Source organism: Myotis davidii, unplaced genomic scaffold, assembly GCF_000327345.1.
Source record: "Myotis davidii unplaced genomic scaffold, ASM32734v1 scaffold1693, whole genome shotgun sequence".
Lineage (NCBI taxonomy): Eukaryota > Metazoa > Chordata > Mammalia > Chiroptera > Vespertilionidae > Myotis > Myotis davidii.
This window is the reverse complement of record NW_006284386.1, coordinates 200,493-209,240: the sequence shown is the minus strand read 5'-3', so window position 1 is coordinate 209,240 and position 8,748 is coordinate 200,493.

Genomic DNA, 8,748 nt, shown 5'->3' with positions numbered 1-8,748 from the left:
CCACATTTTTAGTTATTTGATATATAGCAGAACCTTACTTCCTGGTACCAAAATATGTATTAAGTTCCTGTGGCTGCTGTAACAGATTACTGCAAATGTGGTCGCTTAAATCAACAGCTGTTTCGTAGGCCAGAAGTCCTAAATTGAGGTGTCAGCAGGGCTGTACTCCCTCTGAAAGCTCTAGGGCAGTGGTTCTCAACCTTCTGGCCCTTTAAATACAGTTCTTCATGTTGTGACACATCCATAAAATTATTTTCGTTGCTACTTCATAATTGTAATGTTGCTACTGTTATGAATCGTAATGTAAATATCTGATATGTAGGAGGGTCTTAGGCGACCCCTGTGAAAGGGTCGTTCAATCGCCAAAGGGGTCGTGACCCACAGGTTGAGAACCGCTGCTCTAGGGAAAAATCTGTTCCTTGCCTCTTCCAGTTTCTTTTGACTCATCAGTCCCTGGCTTGTGGCCAAATCACTCTCAGCTCTGTCTTCAGAGCACCTTGCCCCGAATCTACTTCTGCATCTCTTATAAGGACACTTGTGGTGGCGTTTAGGCCCACCCGGTTTAGCCATGATAACCTCTTCATCTCAAGATCCTTAACTTCATTACATTTGTGAAAACCCTTTTTCTAAATCAGGTAACATCATAGGTTCTGGGAATTAGGACATGAACATACCTTTGGGGAGTCACCATTCAGCTCACTACACTTTTCGCTTTTTAAAATGCATCCGTGGTGCTCAAGCCAAATTCAAGGTTGTCTAAAAGATGTTGTCTGCACAGGCTACTGCATGCTTTGATGTTAAATGGCTGAACAGGCCATTCTAAAATTTGGTTGATACTTTTGCTACTATGGTCAATTTGCTTGAAAAAATAATTGGTTCCAACTCTGAGCTCTAGTGTATCTCTTCTGGCCCCTTTATGGAGTCTTTGACCAAATGTTTTCTATGACTCATAATGCAGGCATAAAACTACCTCTGATACAGAAGGGTTCTTTACAAATTTGTTTTAGATACCCCTCAGCTGAAGGGAGAGGTGACAGCCTGCTTTGAATGGTATTGAGGGAGACTATGCCGATACCAAGACGCCCAGAAGTATTTCAGTAGCAGCAGAACTGTGGATTCCTGCTCTCATTTTGCCTTGGAATAAACACCTGTCTTTTCGCAGGACCAAGAATGATTTGCAATTGATATGTATGCATACCTACTTATTCAATAAAGTTAAGATACACATTAAATGTTGTGTTGCCTGTGATCATTGATATTCAGGATGAGTGTAAAGGCATACACTGAAGTATCAAGACAGGATGTAAGAACATTCTAGAAAGAAGCTCCAACTGAACAGAAATGCAAATCAGAAGAGTAATTGACATCCTCCAGAGAAACTGTTTCTACCGAAAAGGGTGTTTTGGGTTTTTGTCTTGATTATAGAATGAAAGGAAATGGGCTTCAAATACTCAGAGGAGTAAAAACCTGGAATCCTATATAATAAAAGCCTAATATGCAAATCGACCAAAAGGTGGAATGACAAGTCACTATGACACACACTGACCACCGGGGGGAGACACTCAATGCAGGAGCTGCCCCCTGCCTGCAGACCCCAGGCCAGTCAAGGTGTGTGCCAGCAAGGGCCTCCTGATCGCCCTGCCGGTCGCCCCACAGATTGGCCCTGATCGCCGGCCAGGCCTAGGGACCCTACCTATGCATGAATTTCATGCACCAGGCCTCTAGTAAATCATAAATGATTACAGATGAATATTCTCTGAAGGGCTTTCAAAAGAATCTCTCATCATAGGTATGCTGACTTGAAGATGGAGTGTTGGACCAGGAAATAACTAGGTCTATAAATGAAACTAAGATACCTGACAAGACCACAGTTTCCTTGGAATGGTTTGCTCCAGGAATCAAATACATTGGCTTTTTCTTCCCAGACACCCAAATAGGCAAATTCCTTAGTAGGGAGTCTGATAAACAAGTATCCACAACTAGGGGGATTTGAGCTTAATGCCAAGAGCTCAAAGGAAAGTGGCAGTCTGAAAACTGATATATATGCAATGCATGTAACATGCTGTATAGTTTTGATTTATAATACAAAGAAAGCTATAGCCAAATATCCCATTTACAGACTGAATTTATTTAGATGTCTATAATCCCAATAGCCACAAATAAAATATTATTACAGTTAACATCCATTGCAGGGAGAAACAATTTGCAATTTCATGAATTATGCAAATCATGACTTTGTTCCTTGTTCTTGGAGATTGGCCAGAATTCAATTTTTAGCCATGATGACCTTATATCTTGGCTAATACAAGCTCAGCCAATATTTCCACCTATATTTTGGCTAATTGAGATCAGACAACATTTTCACCATTTGATGTTTATAAGCAAAGCACAAGAGCTATTATCATATGATTTGAGACAGTAATAAACCTCAACTTTCTCTACTTTGCTATAGCCTCCAGTGTGGCTATTCTAATCGAGTGTCCATTCAGGGGAAGTTGTTTTTCAGGATACGGTTATGAATTAAACATAGCTGATGCCTTCGGGGATTTCACAGTCTAGTGGGAGATGGCATAGGTACAAAAACAATTATAATTCGAAGTGCAAAGAAAGAGTAGTATCGATAAGGCCTATGAGAGTTCAGAAAAAAAACAAATCAGATTTAGAGAGGTGAGGTAAGTATTAAAATGGGAAGCAGGTATCAGTATAGATTTTTTGACAGGGGTGGCATTTGAACTGAATTTTAAAGGGTAAGTTGATTTGGAAATGTGAAGCCTTTATTCATTCAGTCGATATTTAATGAGCATCTCCTGTATGCCAACCACAACACTAGACTCTGAGAACATAACAGTGAACCAGATAGATGCGGTCCCCATTCTCATAGAGCTTATATCTCTTTGAGGAGGGATAGAAGGCAGGAGCAGAAGTACAAACTTTGATGTGCATATGCAAGGAATATTGAAAAATTCTGTTTAACTGGAGTGTTAGGCCCACAAAAGGCAGCAATGGTCATGTGGTTTGGGCTTGATTTTATAAATAGTAGGGGAATACTGGGGGATTTTTAGGGAAAAAAATGATATGGAGCACTTAAGAAAGATGAAACTCTGTGTAGGACACAGAGGGGAGATGTCACAAAAGGCCAACTTTGTTGGGGGCTATTGCAAAAATACTTATGATAAATAATGAAAGGCTAAACAAGGGTACATCAGTCGGACAGGTACAAATGGCATGTAAAAAGCTGGCAACCGCCCTGGCTGGTGTGGCTCAGTCGGTTGGGCATTGTCTTGTGCACTCAAAGTTGCAGAATTGATTTCCGTTCCAGGCATATACTGTACCCAGGTTGCAGGTTCGATCCCTGGTCAAGGCACTTGAATCAATAAAAATGTATTTAAAATAAAATAAAATGAAGAACTGGCAATCAATTAGATGTTGAGGGTATGAAGAGAGGGAGGATTCAAATCTGACACCAAGGTTTAAGACCTGAGTGACTGATAGGCTCCTTTGAACAGAAAAATTGAACACAAGAAGAGCTCATCTTTGCAATGGTGATACCATGGATATGCACAGCTGCAGCTCTGACACTTGGTATGACCTATTATCTGTACCGTTGAATGGCTCATACAAGTTTTATATACAAGGAACATCAAGTCATAAAGACATAGAGCAGACAGGAGAACATGATTCTGCACAAGAACTTCCTCAGTGATATTACAGTGATTATGGTAATAAGGGCCAGGGGAATTGCTCCAGGTTGCATTTTTTCCCCTTTCCTTCTAGTTGCATTTTTTCCCTTTCCTTCTTATTCCCTTTTTCTCTCCCTTTCCCATTCCCTTTTCTTGTTAATAATGCTGAAAGGCAGCGCATTGACTGGCTGCTCAAAGAAACAAAAACTGACAAAGATTGAGTGGACATTAAAAAGTACTGATTCAGTGTTGGCCTCAGAGTGACAGGAAAGGCATTTAGATGAAGTATAATTTGTGGAAAAAGCTCTGATTAGTTCATAGCTAGGACTTCTTAAGTGGCTGGTGAATATTTTAAGCTATACATTTAAGAGGATCTTGAACAATTATTACTCTCTAGAAGAACAGCAATTCTCCTGTTGTATTATTTTCCCAAGAGTCTCCCAGCTTTCTAAACTGTGCCCAAGTCTGTTCCCTTTAGAATAAATGTCTTTTTATTCAAAGGACCAGAAGGCTTCCCTTCTCCGTACATTCAACTGCTGGGTACTGAATGGCTTCCTTTTAGTTAATATTTTGTTTTGGAAGAGGAACTGCTCCATCTCCCCCCTCGCTTCCTACAAATATCTTTTGTTAATGCCTCACCGTTTTTCTACAAACAACCAAATGTTACAATGGGAATTAAGTTGAAAATACTCAAATGCCATGAATTTTCTCCTGAAACAGTTTTTGGAAACTTATCACATATAACAGCAGTGGCCTAGACTTGCTGACAAAAATCATGTAAGGACGTGTTTTACCTGATTGAACAACTGGTAGCGTTTATGCTGGTGCTTGGGGGATGGGGGAAAGGGCAACGCAAGGGTCATGAATAAGGCTCCAGCGCAGAATTCAGTATAATGATAAAAATGAAAGTGCCTTTTAGATGCCAATGACCTTTTGACTCCAGAGCATCTGGGATGAAAAGCTGACTTGCCGTGACCTTATATTGTGTGGCGCTTTGTACTTTTGAAAGAACTTTCACTTTTCATAGCCATTCTTCCATCATCTCATTTCCTCTCAGTCTACAAGCATCCTCAAGGCTCTTCCATCCCATTAAACAGCAGTAACCTGCCTGTGCCTCTCTTTCAAGGCAACCATTGGCCACCTAAGTACCCACTGCTATCGATTCCTCTGAATCCTCATCCTGCTTACTTTCTCCCACTCTTCCACAGGGCACACCTATCCCTGTCTGCTCCTACCATTCAGCAGATTCCTCAGTCCCCTTTATTGGGGGTTGTCTTCACATGACCCCTAAATATAGGTGGTATCTCCTGTGTTCATTTGTATTCTTCCCACCACCAAGGTCATCTTAGACATTGCCAAAGCTTCAACAATTTCATGCCAGCAGATGACTCTGAGATCTCTCCCAAACCCCAGGACCACCAAACTCAGTATATTTCCAACCAAATATGTTCTCCAGCAAACTGATCCTTTTATCCAGGTTGTCCGTCTCAGTCTGGGCACTCCCCCTTGCCCAGTCTTTAAGGCTAGAAATGACAGAAGCATCTTGCAGTATCCCCTCTCTCCTAATATCCAATGAGGCCCAGAAATTGCTCTCCCTGTTTCAGTCCCCGACCTCTTCAACCCATCCTCCACACCGCTGGAGATTGCTTCCTAACATGCTTTTCTTGGCCTCCTTCAAACGTTTTGATTACTTAATTAACAAAACTAGTATGGGCTTCAAAGGTCCCAGGAACAGACTCAACCATAACTTTCAAGCCTCTTCATCATCCCTGCAGCCATGCTGGCCTGGATTTATCACTGGAACTTACCAATGATAAACAAACAAATATATGATTACATCCCCCACATGTAGATAGCTTTCATGCCACTTTATGTACATACAATTTAGTCTGGTATGACCTCACCACCCAACTTCACTCCTTTTCTCCTGTTAATCCTTCCAGGCGCAATGCCGCCTTTCTATAGCCTTCCTTAATTCTCTTCCCTCATTAAAATAAATTCTGTTATCTCTGCTCCCACAGCAATTTTTTCATACTCCCTTATTGCATTCTGCCTTCTACTAGAGTTAGTTGGCTGTGTCCTTGACTAAAGTGTAAGTTTCTTGATGGCCATGACTGTCTCATTCATCTCTGGGCCTTTACACAAAGCAATTGCTCAATGAATTAATGTGTAGTGTCAACTCCAGGTGAATTAAACAAATGAAAAGGAATGTTTGGTACAGGTAATGGAAAATCATAGCTAATTTCCTCATCCAGGTGAGAACATAGCCTTCATCATTGTCCTGGGAGCTGAGGGCCCTCCTAAGGTCAGCGGTGAGGACAAGCCCCCCAGCTGTGGATGACTGGAAGCTGACTTCAGAGGAGTGCTTTCAGGAGCTGATGACTGATTGAAGACAAAGAGGAAGGTTTTTCCTCCAAGGTCAAGCTTTTAACAAGTATCTGCATTGTACACCGAGGGATTTGGCTGTACTCCAATTATGCTAATATGTTTTATATATGGGCCTCCAGCATCCAGGAAACACCTCCCTAAACAATTTAATAAGTGTAAATATCAAGGCAGAGTTGTAAATGTGGAACTTATTTGTACTGTACCAACCTTGTTATTATCAAATGTCATGGGGTATAAGTCATGGCAATTATGCTGCCCGCTTTTTATTACATTTCATTTACTTTCTAAAAGTGCAGTATATTCCTATAAGCTTCTAGCCTGGCTGTGTGTTCTGGAGTCACAGAAGGCAGGAACGTTAGGGTCACTGCATTAATGGGCCTCCCTAATGGTAAAAGGACCTCATGGGTCGTTGACTTCACCCTCTGACACACTATACTCAACATTAGGCTTCACTGTGTGTTGCAACAATTCAAGCTGTGGGACCTCGTGGGTTTCTCCATACGAGACATTTCATGATCTAGAAAACAGATTTGCTTCCTTCCCCCTCCCATCACCTGTGCATGCGACGTATGTATGTCCCTATCATAAAGAAGCTGGCCATTTTGCATGAAGCCTTCAAACTCTTGATTGCTAGCTCGGTGGGGTGCAGTTCCAGAGCCACCTCTTAAGTGGTTTCTTGGCATGTGAAGGTGAGGCAAATAGGACTGATTTTTCTGGTTTGAGCCGGGAAGGCATCCACTATACCCAGCCCATTATTCCCTTTCCCTAGTCTCTTTCTCCTCCCCCTTTCCCACTCATGCACCAAGCCTCTAGTACAGTGGTTCTCAACCTGTGGGTCGCAACCCCTTTGGGAGTCAAACAACCCTTTCACAGTGGTCGCCTAAGACCATCGGAAAACACATATATAATTACATATTGTTTTTGTGATTAATCACTATGCTTTAATTATGTTCAATTTGTAACAATGAAATTGGGGGTCACCACAACATGAGGAACTGTATTTAAGGGTCGCGGCACTAGGAAGATTGAGAACCACTGTTCTAGTCTATGTGTAGGCTTCCCTGGTATTAGGCAGCAAACCTGTCAGGCTGCAGATGTCTGTTGGCCAGTGAATGTGTTAAGGGTTATGAAAAGTACCACTACTTCCAAAGTTGCCTTGAAATATAAGGAATAAAATGAATAAAATAGCATTTAATCCTTGCACCCAGGAGGTTCTTCAGGAGCATTACTTCCTTAACCGTTTGACTGCTAAGGAGTGCTATCGCACTCTTCTTATTTAAAACAAATTTATGTAGACAATTGTTATTTTTTAATTTTTGTTGTTGCAAAGAAATACAAGTGATTTTATTGTATAAAAAGTGTTTTACATTTTTTCCCATACACGCGCAATTAGTGCCGCAGTTTTGGCATATGTCCGAAAAAATACATCAGCAGCCAAACGGTTAATGGCAGCATTCCCCCTACCTTTATTGTTTTAGCCAGGTTAACAATAGCTATTCATTTGTTCATCACTCATTCCACAAATAACCACTGAGCAATAACTATGTGACAGGCACCATTTAATGTGAGTCCAAATAGATGTGATCCAGCTCTTCATGAGCTTACAGGTAAGTGGAGCATGTCAACGATAAAAAAAATCTATATATGATTACAATTGCGTTAAGTGCCAAAGAAAAGAATGTAAATACTACAGGAGAAAATAACGGTTGTGTGTGTGTGTGTGTGTGTGTGTGTGTGTGTGTGGTGGGGAAGGGAGCCTAAATTAGACCAGGTGATCAAGAAAGTCTTCTCTGAAAAAGTGATATATAATTAGAGACCTAAAGGATGAGTAGAAGTTAACCAGGTGAAAAATGAGCATTTGTGTTGAGTCAATGTAATACAATTAAGCCCATATAATGGGACAATGTAATAGCTTTGGCTAGGTTGTACTATGGTTACAAACAACCCCCAAACCTCAATTACCATAGTAAAGGTTCATGTGGCAGCTATAGGTCATCTGAGACTGTGCCTCATATACCTTCATTCCAGGACCCTGGCTGAAGGAGTCCTTATTTGGGACATGCTACTTTTATGACAGAGGGTAAACAACAAAAAAGGCTGCCCCACACCATGGCTCTAACTACTTCTGATCCTATGTGGTGGAGGTCACTTTGGATCACATGATCCTGAAAGTCTTGTGGGAAGATGTGGCGAAGGAGAATCAAACCCATGCACCTTGATGGCGGAGAAAAAGCTTCTGGTTATTTTTGATATCTACACCTCCACTCAGTTCTATCAATTCTCCATAGTATAGCTTATGTAGAATTTTTTCTGATTTCAAAGCCACCACCCAACCCCAGACCCTAGTACCTGACTCCTTGATTTCTGTCTAAACAGCTGACCCTTGAAGAAAGTAGGGGTTAGGGGGCACTGACACCCCCTCCCCCACCACGCATAGTCAAAAATCCAAGTATGATTTTTTACCTCCCCCAAAACTTATGTGTTCCTCAGTATCCATGGGGGGATTGGTTCGAGGACCATCTGGGGATACCAAAATCCTTGGATGCTCAAGTACCCTGTATAAAACTAGAGGCCCAGTGCACGAATTCATGCACCAGTGGGATCCCTCGGCCTGGCCTGTGGGATAGGGCCGAAACCGGCTCTCCAACATCCCCTGAGGGGTCCCGGACTGCGAGAGGAG